Genomic DNA, 12,612 nt, shown 5'->3' with positions numbered 1-12,612 from the left:
GTGTCTTCATAAGAGTTGTAGATATGTCTTAACTATTCATGGTAAAAATTTCAGGTCAATTGGAACTATTTTGAGTGAGTTATGGCCAAAATACTAACTACTGCCCAAATGGTCAATTTTCAGGCCTTAAATGCACTAATTCGGATTTGGTTATTTTTCAAGTTACCTTCCATGTAACACCCTAGGCAAATCCCACATCGACAAAACACGGGAGAGATGCTGGGTTCATAAGTTGATAGTTCGTAACCCCTATTGACGCGTTTTAAAACCGTGAGGGCTTCGGCCCAGAGCGGACAATATCACTAGTGGGCCGGGCCATTACATTTGTGGTATCAGAGCCGCTCCGCGTGCAACCTTGAACGATGGTGGGGCAAACCTCAGCGAGGACGCTGAGTCCCATAAGGGGGGTGGATTGTAACACCCTAGGCAAATCCCACATCGACAAAACACGGGAGAGATGCTGGGTTCATAAGTTGATAGTTCGTAACCCCTCCCTTGGTCTCTCCCTCCCCACCATTGTTATCAAGCTTAAAGCTTGATTTGCCAAGCTTTCACTCACCAAAACCCATAGACCCCTTCACAAAAAATTTAGCCCACACCATAAGGAAGCTTTAGATACCCATAAGAAGAAGAAAGATTAAAGTTTGAAGTGGGTCACAAGAGGTTAGTGCACTAATCCCTCTTCTTCTCTTTATTAAACATGAAAAGCATGTTTAGCTAAGCATAAAAACCATTAAAACAAAAAGAAAATCTAGAGGAAAGAACCCTTGAATTTTTGGCAGCCATGGAACTTGAAGTTTATTGCTTTTAAGTGATGAAAAATGGTTCCATGAGAATGTGTAATTAGTTGAAATGTTTGGGTGTTTGATTGTGTAGTGTTTGTGTAAATTTGAAACTTTGAAAACTAGGGTTTGTGTAAATGTTGTGTAAAATGTTGAAATTGACCTATTGGGATGAGATTGTTGCTTATAGAAGTGTATTGCATGCAAATTGAAGTAAGGAAGTTGGAGGAGATTGAGTTTTGGAAGTGTTAATTTTCTGCAGGTTGTGTTTGTTGAGGGCAGTGTACATTTTAGGCCATAAATAAAATTGTGTGACCCCAATTGGTATGAGGCCAATTGGAGGTGAAACTAGACCCAAAATAGCCCATTTTCCATGAAGAAACCATGCCCAAATTCTGTCCAAAACTTGAGCTAAATACTGCCCAAATTCGGATTTCCCTGCACCCAACCCAGAAAATGACCAAATGAACAGTACATGTTCATTTGGTCATAACTCTCTCTATACTGGTCCAAATGACCTAAAATTTTACCCATGGAAAGTTTAGACATAGGGCTACACTTTTCATGAAGACCACTTAACCCAGTTTTGCCTTTAACAAATTCAAACTGTTAGCACAAATTGGCTCACTGAAACTGCCAACCCAGAAAATGACCAAATGAACAGTACGTGTTCATTTGGTCATAACTCTCTCTATACTGGTCAAAATGACCTAAAATTTTACCCATGGAAAGTTTAGACATAGGGCTACACTTTTCATGAAGACCACTTAACCCAGTTTTGCCTTTAACAAATTCAAATTGTTAGCACAAGTTGGGTCACTGAAACTGCCAACCCAGAAAATGACCAAATGAACAGTACGTGTTCATTTGGTCATAACTCTCTCTATACTGGTCCAAATGACCTAAAATTTTACCCATGGAAAGTTTAGACATAGGGCTACACTTTTCATGAAGACCACTTAACCCAGTTTTGCCTTTAACAAATTCAAATTGTTAGCACAATTTGGGTCACTGAAACTGCCAACCCAGAAAATGACCAAATGAACAGTACATGTTCATTTGGTCATAACTCTCTCTATACTGGTCCAAATAACCTAAAATGTTACCCATAGAAATTTTAGACATAGGGCTACACTTTTCATGAAGACCACTTAACCCAGTTTTGCCTTTAACAAATTCAAATTGTTAGCACAAGTTGGGTCACTGAAACTGCTAACCCAGAAAATGACCAAATGAACAGTACATGTTCATTTGGTCATAACTCTCTCTATACTGGTCCAAATAACCTAAAATGTTACCCATGGAAAGTTTAGACATAGGGCTACACTTTTCATGAAGACCACTTAACTCAGTTTTGCCTTTAACCAATTCAAATGGTTAGCACAAGTTGGGTCACTGAAACTGCCAACCCAGAAAATGTCCCAAAATACTATTCCTTTGGTATTTTTGTCCATAACTTGAGTTCTATAACCCCAAACTCAGTAATTCAAAAACTGAAATTCAAGTTTAAACATAGAGGAGCAATTATTATGAAGGAATTGTGACTAAATAGACATCCCAACATAGTCAAATTCCTAGATAAAGATAATACATCAACATGAACCTAATGAAAGGTTCATGGGAAAAATGCTATATAGGATAATTAAAATACTCATAAGGAAAATTTAATATTAAAAATGATATGAATATGTAAATTAGGACTAATGTTCTATTAATATGAAATTTATGGTACCAATGAACAGTACTAGAAAATAGTAATAGTGAATAGTGCTAAATTAATTAAAAATATTTAATTGCCCATAGTATACCTAGACTTATTTATTTAGTTGGATAAATTGGTATACCAATTAGGGACTACAGATAGCAGTACTGCCTACCGAGAAAATCATGAACTGACAATATATGTCTGGTATGATTGTTCTACAGGCTATATGCCTACTTTATTTCTGGCTTTACAAGCCTGACAGCGGGTCTCGTGCCCGACAGCTGGCCTCGTGCCTGACAGACATATACTGGATAGACATATGGCTGTCTAACCAGTATACACCCGTACATCCAGCTTTTATAATTTGTTATAGGTTTTCTTGGGCACTGATAAAAAAAATAATAATAATTAAGACTTAAAATACAATAAGTAATCATAAAAGATCCCAATAATGTTAATTATTTCCAAAGAGCAATAAAAATGTAAAAGACCCAGAAATTATGAGTTGCATATATTGTTTCAAATTATTAAATTATTGTTATTATAAATTATGCACCACTAAGCGTTATGCTTAGCGCGTTGGTTTTCCATCGCGTAGGTACTGGAGATCAGTCCCAGCAGCCGCAGCAGCAGCACCAGTAGTGCACTGACAGAGCTCTGATCAGATCTGCCATTGTCCAGAGTCACCTCACCGGTCTTTTGTATTTTGGTAGGGCCCATGTATAGACTAGTATTTTGGTTCATTATGTTTAGTCATGATGTAATTACTAGTTTATGATGTATTTCATTTTGGACTTGAAATGAAAACTTATAATTTATTATCTATGAATTTCTATATGAATGCAATAGATGACACTTCATTTTGAGATCTCATAAATAGTTGTGAATGATATGATAAAAGAGAATATGATATGAAAATATGTGAGATGACTATGAATATGTTAACAGGTGATAGTGGAACCCGACAGATGCTAATAAAACAGGGGAGGCTCTGTCCGGGTCTCCACAGAAAAAAAAAAAAAATTTCTACACATTGAATATATGTTTTAAATGACATTAAAAGTTTACAATAGATATGATAAAACAAGATAGGGTGCTCCGGCACCGAATGTGGCACTTCTTGCTCTGGTATACAGTAGACGGGTAAGGGGCGTCACATTCCAAGTAGAATTTTGGTAAGCTTCCTTCATGAAAGTTGGCATATTTTGTGCCTATTTTCACCTCCAATTGGTCTCATACCAATTGGAGTCACACACTTAAGGTTCTAAGCCAAAACACACACTGCCCTATTGCACATTGTCCATCACTCATCAAAGGACACATTTAACATTACCAAGTTACACATTCATGCCATTTCTGTTTTGTACCATAACATAAACACATTTCACAACACATTTTTGGTCATTTTGGCAGCTTACAACCACACTCAATATGCACATTATAGTCCAGAATTTTCCAAGTTCAAATTATAAATAATTTAACCACATAACCTAGCTCATTTACATGTCCAAACTCAAACCCTTATACACATATACAAGCTGCCATAACAAGCACCATAATTCAACAATAAAATTCCATAAACCAACCATGAAACAACATTTTTTTGGTCTACACTTCAAATTGCCGATTCATCCATCTCTCTTTATTAACTTCCAAGCTTCCGAAATCAAGTGTACATTCACATACATCTAATATACATCACCCAATTTATTCCTACACACATAAACACTTAATCAACACTTTAATCTACCATTTACATGCAAGGATAAACTGTTCTTATGGAGTTTCCATGGCTGTCAAAAATATACATCTCCCTTAAAACATCAAACTCCAAAAATCTTTCCACAATTCAACTACCCATAACATCCACACAAACTTTAATGAAGCAAGCATAAAAAATACCTACTTACCACTTTGGAAACTCTTCAAAACCTTGACTAAACTTAATCTTCTTGCTGCCTATCTACTGCCCAAGTGGTGTAGAGCAATTTTAGTGAAGGGAGCTAGTGAAGAAATGGCTTGGATCATGCTTGCATGAAGGTTCTTCAAATTCGGCCATGGAGGAATTCTCCTTCACCATTTTCGGCTGGCTATCCAAGGTTGAAGAAGATGAGTTGTTTTCTACCCAAAAGATGTGTAGTGGTCCACTTAAGTGAGGTGAGTGGAGCACTAAGTGATATTTAATGGTTATTTAATCTTAATTTTCCAAATTCTCACATTAAGCTCCTATCTTTTGCTATTTAAATTAGGTACCACCAATTTAATTTTTCATGACATTTTCCAAGTGTAATATCATGTATTTTTAATGGACATTTAGGTCAAAAGATAACTCGGGGTGTCAAATGACCACAATGCCCCTGTTCGGATTGCATTCCCGATTTTTTAGTAATACCGAATTTTATCGATTTCTCGATTTCTCACTTTTCTTTGTACTAATTAATTAATTTTTCTTTGATATTTCTAATGGTGTTTATACTTCAATAGACATTTATTTAAGTCCTAAAAATACTTTCCAGGGTTCCCCGCGGTCCAGGGCTAGTCAACGGTCCACGCAGCGACTTCCCGGTGCGGTCACCCATCGCTAGGGTTCTCAGCTCGTTTAACTTGGTTACATTTCATTGCTATTATTTTTTCTTTGTTTTTCTTGTATTTTCTTTTCTTGTATTTCATTATTTTATGTCTCCTCATCAATATTTACGTGTAGTTCTAGGCATCCTAGCTGTCCGGACAACACTGGTCACCGGAACAGTAGAACGCACTACTGAACATAGGGGTGTTACAGTCTCTACTTCTACCTCTGCCCCTACTAACTATTAATGAGCCTCTAAAATCAAAATCTTGAACTGATTCCTCTGGTGTAGTATGTGGCATAACTCGACGTGCGCTAGTACAATCTCGGGCGAAATGTCCAATTCTACCACAATTGAAGCAGGCTCCAGTGACCCTATGGCAAATACCCCCATGAAATTTTCCACAAACGTCACAGATACGGATAGGGTAGGAAATTTTGGTTCTTTGACGAATGGTTCTTGATTGCTTCTGCCCTAAGATCCGCCTCTGTCATACTTAGGAGCTCGGGGTCCCTCAAAATCTTTTCTCTTTCCCAAATTACTACTTGGACTTTGACCGATGGGTTTCCCACTTTTCTCTTTTTCATGCTGCTCTTGAGGGGGTTGGGTTTGTACTTGGGCCTGGGCTAACAGATTATCAGCCATTTGCTAAAAGAACATGGCCATCTGCTGAGCCGTTTGTGCAGTAATTTGTATAGGAGGGACTAGTGCAGTTGGACCTCCAACGCTCTGCGAAACTGGAGCCTCTCCTTGTACATTAGTTGTATCAGACTGCTCTACCGTTTTATCTCCCTTGTCCATACCTATTCACAGGATTTTTTTTTTCTATTTCTTGTACAACCAACACAAGGAGATTTCTTCCCGTTAGTTCATATTTATGATGTAAATGTACTATATGTATCAAACATTCGAGCAGTAGTACTTATCGAAAAATATTTCAAATTCACAGTTCAAAATTTACTTTAAAACCTTTGCTCTGATACCACTAAAACATGTCACACCCTACTCCTCGTAAGATGTAACATGCTTCCATAGTACACCTAATGAATTACCGTACTTCGCCTATCGGTAACCCATTAAATATACTACAAGGAATTTTAAAACAATTTTCGTTCATTTTTAAATTGGTGGGTAAAATTTTTTTTTTCAGATATTAAAAACCTTCATTTAAAGTCCAAACATAAATTAAATTTTTAGATATTTAAAATCTCCATAATTTTTACAAAAATTTCGGCAGAGTGCCGTCTGTATTTTAAGAAAACAGTTCTTCAAAACCTGAAAATAAAGACACTCCCAATATTTTTCTCAATCACAACTCCATTATTCAATCTCATTTCACAATTCAACACAAGCAACTCAATACGCAGTTTAAATTAAATCAAACATTGAAATATCTCATTAAGATAACAAAATGAATATTTACATTCATGGGAGTAATAAAAATTTAGTATTGCAAACTTTATAAATACATAAAATCTCAAGATAACATTATAATAATTTGTATTTCATTACAATCCAAAAATATATTACAAAAGAGTTGGTACAACTGCTCAAATTAAATTTCATACATACACTTACAGAATTACATCAAAATCTAAAGTACAAGGGTATACCTATGATATACTCGAAGATAGTCTCACTATGCCTTTTAGTAATCTTGCTCAGCTGCTTTATATTTTCTTTCACCTGTGACAGCATACAAAGCTATCGTTGAGTCGTGAACTCAGTGGTGCACAAACTAATAATTTAAAACTTAATACAAGTTATGCTTGACAATTCATAACAAATAAAACTTTAAAATTTCTAAATTCTTCAAAATTCATAACATTCAGAAATCAATATTTTCATTCATGCAAATTATTCATTCGAATAATATTTTGATCAAATAGTAACTATTTATCTACATTTCTTTTAAATCCCGAAACAATACGAAAATATTTTGAATCACTGACAAATTATTTATTTCAACTATAATTTATCAAACTATGCATAATTTAAAGGGCATTGCCAACAATTCACACAGTTGAAGCCATGATAAAAAATTCAAATAGATGACGTGTTGTACACCACGACATTTCACACTCTCCCAATAACCGAGGCTAAAAGGGAGGAACAAAGACTAGCTAGTATATATGAGTACTCATTCAAACTCTTCCCCAACTAGCAAGCCAGAGAGGAAGGAACTCACCCCATCTAGTGGAGGAGATATCTCACTAGACAAGCTAATGAGAATTCATAACATATTTTGCCATGTCAACTGTGGTTTCAAATCATATTCAAAACAATTTCTATTTACAAAGTGTTTACAAATCATCAACATATTTAATCATTATAAATTCATACTCAAGGTTGGCAATACATCAAACTTAAAATTTACAATCCTCAAAACCATGCAATAAATCCTTAAATGCATAAGAAAATTTACATTTAATTTATACAATTTCATTCAACAAATTAAAATCCTCAACACAACAAAATTATAAATCATAAAATAAACTTGTTCAAATCAATTTAGAAGTGAAAAGTAACAAAATAGTTAGTTGTGCACAAACCTTATACGAGTCGCCTCTTGGCCTTGACTCGATGTCTCGGGTTCTTTTCCGGTATTCTTTTCCACTGAAACACATAGTTTCATAGTGTTTGAGTATCACCATTTATCATAACTCCAAAAATAAATTCAAATCTACTTATACCTAGCTTTAATGTGCTAAACTTGACATTTTTTAAAATTTGTATTTCGGGGTTACTATTCATGACACTATTCAAGTCAATTTATTGACTTTCTAATGCTTAATCGGTATGGGAATTCTAATTTCACCCACATACCACATTTTGGTTACCTAATTTGTTGGTTTTGGTTGTTTTCTCAAATTTTAAGTCTTTTAGGCAAAATTGCAAATTTTCAGTTTTGGTGTCTTATATTGCACTATTCCATTGGTCATTTTTCTGTTAGAATTTTGCAAAACCTTCTTCATAGAAAATGTTCCCTATTGTATTAACTTTATTCTCCTTTTTGAATCACTCCATTTGGAGTTTTGTAGCTCAAGTTATAGCCATTTGAATCATGGCTGCCGGATTGGACTTAACAGTTTACAGGCAAATTTAGGTTACAGCGGTTTTAAGTCACCAACTTTGGGTGGCTAAATGACTTGGTTAAGAACATAATTTGGGTTTGTGTTCTTCATGATAGTTTTAGGTCTATATCTCAGCTTTCCACTGGTAACATTTTAGGTCATTTAGACCTACCCAACCCAAGTTATGGCCAAATGAACAAACACTGTTCATTTGGTCATTTTTGTACAGGTCAGATTGCCTAATCTGGATTTGGTCAATTTGTTCACTAGGTTTTGGTCACTTTTTGGGTATGATTCCTGAATAAAAAATGTTCCATTTTGTGTTTATTTTTATTCCTAATTGGCCTAACACCAATTGGACTCGTAAATTTTCAGTTTTGGTCCCTGAAAGGGACCTTGGTCCTGCTGCTTGCAGCATCACCCTAAGCAATCCGAATTTGCATTTGGTTCCAACACTTCTAACATACTCCAATTGGTCAGAAATGACCATTTCTAACCTAAAACCAAGTCCAACACACCATTTAACACATTCTCACATTTTTGTCTCCAAACCCTAGGTCCAAACCCTAATTACATAGAATTCAAATCTAATGCATTCAAAACATATATCCATACTTTACATACACAACTCAACCTAAACAACCATTCAAAAACCTCAAAATCATTCATTTCAAACCCTAACTAAGGCTGGCCAAAAGCATGTTCAGATGGAGAACCATTTCTTATATGTGAAATGTAATTTCAACGGATTGTTGGATTCAGTTTGCTATGATCGTTTCTTATCGACAACATTAAGCTACTATGGGTTACTTCAATTTAGATAATTGGATTGCCAGGGTAGGGTGTGAGCTTGTTTGTATGAATATCTGATAGGGCTGATGATAGGACAAGCATCCAGTAGTTAAGATCGTGTTTGAACATGATTTTGCAATAATGCTTGTTTAAGTTTGTTATGCGCTTGTCTTTGCGATGTATCATGCCAGAGAACAAAAGAAAGAAATATAAAACAAGCAGATTAAAAAAACATCAATGGAAAACAATTACAACAGCAAATGTATTTACTGTAGTGGATTTGATTAAGGTACGTAAATGCAGGACTTTAGGATTCTGCATGAATCAACAATTTTCTCATCACTAGTACAGTAGGACACCAATTCTTGAATGCCTTTCAAATGAAGAGAAAGAAAGCTCTTATGGAGTTAATTCTACTAAGCGTTAATCACTGAAAGGTATTCAATTTCCAGATGCAGTTATTCAAGACGGGATCTTATTTGTTGCCTTTTTCCACCTGTTTGAGATTAAAAAGTCCACATCTAAGAGATTAAGGATTAATAATGTGACGCCCCTCACCTGTCTATTGTGTAGCCGAGCAAGAAGTGCCACATTCGGTGCCGGAGCACCCTATCTTGTCTTGTCATGTCTATTGTAAATTTTAATGTCATTTAAGTCAGGTAATTTATGTATAGAATTTTTTTTTTTTTTTATATCTTATTTCTGTGGAGACCCGGACAGAGCCTCCCCCGTTTTATTAGCATCTGGCGGGTTCCACTATCACCTGTTAACATATTCATAGTCATCTCACATATTTCCATATCATATTCTCTTTTATCATATCATTCACAACTATTTATGAGATCTCAAAATGAAGTGTCATCTATTGCATTCATATGGAAATTCATAGATAATAAATTATAAGTTTTCATTTCAAGTCCAAAATGAAATACATCATAAACTAGTAATTACATCATGACTAAACATAATGAACCAAAATACTAGTCTATACATGGGCCCTACCAAAATACAAAAGACCGGTGAGGTGACTCTGGACAATGGCAGATCTAATCAGAGCTCTGTCAGTGCACTACTGGTGTTGTTGCTGGGACTAATCTCCAGTACCTACTGGATGGAAAACCAACGCGTTAAGCATAACGCTTAGTGGTGCATAATTTATAATAACAATAATTTAATAATTTGAAACAATATATGCAACTCATAATTTCTGGCTCTTTTATATTTTTATTGCTCTTTGGAAATAATTAACATTATCGGGATCTTTTATGATTACTTATTGTATTTTAAGTCTTAATTAATTTTTTATCAGTGCCCAAGAAACCTATAACAAATTATAAGTGCTAGATACACGAGAGTATACGGGTTAGTGATGCATGCATTTTATATCATCATTTAGGTATAATTTTTGCACATAATTTACCCTTATTCATAGCTATTATTTTAGATATTAGTATATATTTAGTCAATTTTACAATTTTCACATTTCTTAGTTTAATTTTTGGAATTTATTTGCTTTGTAGGTTAAATCTGGAGAAATTTGATGAATTTTGATCAGAGTAGCCATTTGGAGGAGATTAAAGTCGAATTGCAAAAATTTTGAAGTTGAGTAAAAAATGGCCGAGAGTGACACAACTGCGGCTGACAAGATTAGCTTATGTCGCAGTTGTGTCGACTGTCGAATATTCACGCCGAGAGCGACACAACCATAACACAACCCATGACACAACCGACTCGGCTTATGTCATTTTCTTGGAAATAATTGACGTGGCATTTCGTTACTCGACTTTTACCTCACTTTCTCTGGAACCTTCCCCCTTTTATCCATTCTAGGGCAGACCCTTAGCCTATATAAAGACCCATTTTATCATTTTCTTTCCATAGAGAGCAAGGGAGTCATTTTCGGAAAAGTGAGAAAGAGAGAAGGAGGAGCACCTTCTGCATTTTCTTCCAGCAGCAGCAAGGATCACGTTTCTGCACTTTTCTGCAGATCCTACGCAATTTCTTTGGGTTTTTCTACCTCTTTTAGCTTACATTTCCATTATTTCTTCATTTCTTCATTTGGGTTTGTCTTTAAACAATGATTTGTGAGTAGTTGATTGAGATTCTAGAGATGGGTTTGTAAATATTGATTTGTATTATGGTTTTGAACTGATTTAGCCATTTAAATGGGATTTGTTATATTTTGATTTATTGCTTGTGTGCTTATTGCCTTGCTTGATGAATGGGCCCTCATTAAGTTAAGTTTTAATCCTTAATAGATGGACTGAAAAGTGAATATTGGGGATGGATAATCTTGCAATAAACTTTATTTTCTTGGTGTTAGAAATAAGTTAAGAAGATTAAGGGGAATTTTCCAAAAATCAATTTTATGCATTAATTGGGTTTTTGTTAGATTTGAAATACCGTGAAAACAGGGTTTGATTTAATGAAAACCAATTTTGAGATGCTTGAAAAAGGTTTCAAAAATTTAAGAATTGATTTCCCTCAAAATTGCAATTCTCATGTGTTTGGCTAAATTAATGATAAACCACATGCAAACAATATTGAAAATCCAATCTCTAGAATCAATTTATTTTTTCTTGAAATTAGATATAAATCCTCCAAACCTCATAAATAGCAATTTCAATTTAAATCCAATTTAAATTTAATTCCAATTTAAATCCAATATCTAGAATTACTTTATTTTTTTTAGATTTAATTCTTCTTAATTTCATAAATAGAAATTTCAAATTAATTTTTGGTAATCTAGTTTAATTAATTTTAGTTAATTGTTTGATTTAGCATTAATTCCTTAAATACCAATTTTAATTCCAAATTTCATTTTACATCTTTAAATTTTGTCACTCTAATTAGCTTATACTTTTATTTCCAATTTAAGCACAATTCCCTGTGGGATCGATATCATTTTTTTAAAACTATACTACTGTGACCCGTACACTTGCGGATACACAACACAGTTATCAAGTTTTTGGCGCCGTTGCCGGGGAATTGTTTGTTTTAAGTTGGATTTTAATTGTTTTAAGCTAATTAGAATTTTTATTTTCTTTTATTTTCACTATTGTTCCTTGTGTTTTTCAGGTACTTTTCTTGTTTATGAGACGAACGAAAAGCACAAGTGACACCGAATTGTTGTTCAACCCAGAAATTGAAAAATTATGTCGAGCCAACAAAAAGGAATACAAGAAAAGAAAAGAAGCAGAAAAAGAAGAACAACAAATATTTGAGCAAGAGGAGACAATAGAAAATATGGAGAATCAAAATAGAGCTATTGGTGGAGATAATGGAGGAAACGAGCAAAACGGGCAAAATGCTGTTGTTAATCAAAATGATCCTCAAAGAAGATCCATGTTAGATTATGCTTTTCTTAGATGTACTGATGTGAGAGATAACAGACCTATTATTGGAGCTAATCAATTTGAATTAAAATCGGTCTTATTCAAATGGTTCAGATTCACAATTTGGAGGTAGCCCACTTGAAAATCCTCATTCTCATTTGAAGAAATTTTTGATGATATGTGGTACACAAAGACAACCTGGAGTTTCGATGAAGTTATTCACTCACCTTATTTCCATTCTCTCTTGGGATTCAGATTGGAGTGGTATGATTCACTTCCACAAGCTATTATAGCTACTTGGGAGCAAACTATCTCAAGCTTTTCTATCTCAATTTTTCCCACTGGAAAACTACT

The 12,612-nt window shown here is 34.5% G+C and overlaps 1 long non-coding RNA gene across 1 annotated transcript; it reads left to right on the top strand.

Annotated features, from left to right (window-relative positions):
* Positions 1–509: 509 nt before the first annotated feature.
* Positions 510–3,312, top strand: LOC131170570 (uncharacterized). The gene is made up of 2 exons (XR_009141353.1): positions 510–663; positions 3,086–3,312. It is a non-coding gene; the product is annotated as an uncharacterized LOC131170570 (long non-coding RNA).
* The last annotated feature ends 9,300 nt before the right edge of the window (positions 3,313–12,612 follow it).

Source organism: Hevea brasiliensis, chromosome 2 (assembly GCF_030052815.1).
Source record: "Hevea brasiliensis isolate MT/VB/25A 57/8 chromosome 2, ASM3005281v1, whole genome shotgun sequence".
Lineage (NCBI taxonomy): Eukaryota > Viridiplantae > Streptophyta > Magnoliopsida > Malpighiales > Euphorbiaceae > Hevea > Hevea brasiliensis.
The sequence above is the reverse complement of the archived record's forward strand: the minus strand, read 5'-3'. Positions and strand labels throughout refer to the sequence as shown.